At 33.0% G+C, this 1060-nt stretch overlaps 1 non-coding gene across 1 annotated transcript; it reads right to left on the bottom strand.

Annotated features, from left to right (window-relative positions):
• Positions 1-333: 333 nt before the first annotated feature.
• On the bottom strand, positions 334-466 carry LOC133775504 (small nucleolar RNA SNORA72). Its single transcript, XR_009868248.1, has one exon. It is a non-coding gene; the product is annotated as a small nucleolar RNA SNORA72 (small nucleolar RNA).
• Between the last annotated feature and the right edge of the window lie 594 nt (positions 467-1060).

Genomic DNA, 1060 nt, shown 5'->3' with positions numbered 1-1060 from the left:
TATTCTGACCTGGAAAAGCAATAAGCTAAAGATTTTGGGTAAGAAAAAAGTAATTGTATTGTTATTGACCTAATGAAGATCTGATTCTTTTAAAAGTATGTAAAAATGCCAAACATTCACTATTTTTTAAATCAGCTATGACATTTTGCCTAAATTTGTGAATGGTTTCAATTCACTGGCATGCTCTTTTTGTCTAGAGATGAGAAGTTAGCCAAATTCTGACATATCATGTTTAAACAAAGATTTCTTTCTTTTTCTTCTTTGGCCACATCTTCTAAACATTGTCCACACAGATTTTTTTTTCTTTTTCTTTTTCTTTTTTTTTTTTTTCTATTTTGTCACCAGCATTTGTAAGACCAGACATAGGTAAAGAAGTAGGTCTGGGGAACACATGCATGGTCTTAATATAGCAAATGTTTAGCCTGTCCTGATTATTACAAAATCAGAACAGTGAGAATATTTGCAACACACAGATAGTTTTAAAGCTTACTTTTTCTAGCAACTTCACTCAGTTTACACATTGCAAACATCTCTCCTTCACAGGCTATTCCTCTATGCCTTCTCCCTCCCGGTCTTTTCTTTTTCACCATGAGTAGTATTGTTACGGACAGAGTATATAGATTAGATATTATCTTTCGTAAACGTAGTTCATTTGAGGGAAGGAAATCATATTGATAAATATATACTACACTCACATAGTATATTTGATACATACAATTCACAGTAGTTTGCCTTACTTAGTGATCCAGATATATTTGGTGAAAACAGTATTTTAAAACTATCCAATTTTAAAATTTATGAAATCAGTTCTCCCACTTAAATTCCAAATGCATATTTCCATTTCTGTACTTCATCCCACAACTGTGTGTCTCATAAGCATTTCATATTCAATGCATGGCTGTGTTTACTATCTTTCTTTCTTCACTGTCTCTTTACCTTCACTTTTTCAGGTTGGTTAATGGGTTCTTCACTAAGATTCTCAAGTTAGAAAAGCAGACATCATTTTAGGAGCTGGTGTAGCACAGTGTGATGTAGAGGAAACAACCAGCCTAGAGTGTGA

The sequence above is a fragment of the Lepus europaeus genome, chromosome 16 (genome assembly GCF_033115175.1).
Source record: "Lepus europaeus isolate LE1 chromosome 16, mLepTim1.pri, whole genome shotgun sequence".
NCBI lineage: Eukaryota > Metazoa > Chordata > Mammalia > Lagomorpha > Leporidae > Lepus > Lepus europaeus.
This window is presented reverse-complemented; position numbering and strand designations above follow the sequence as displayed.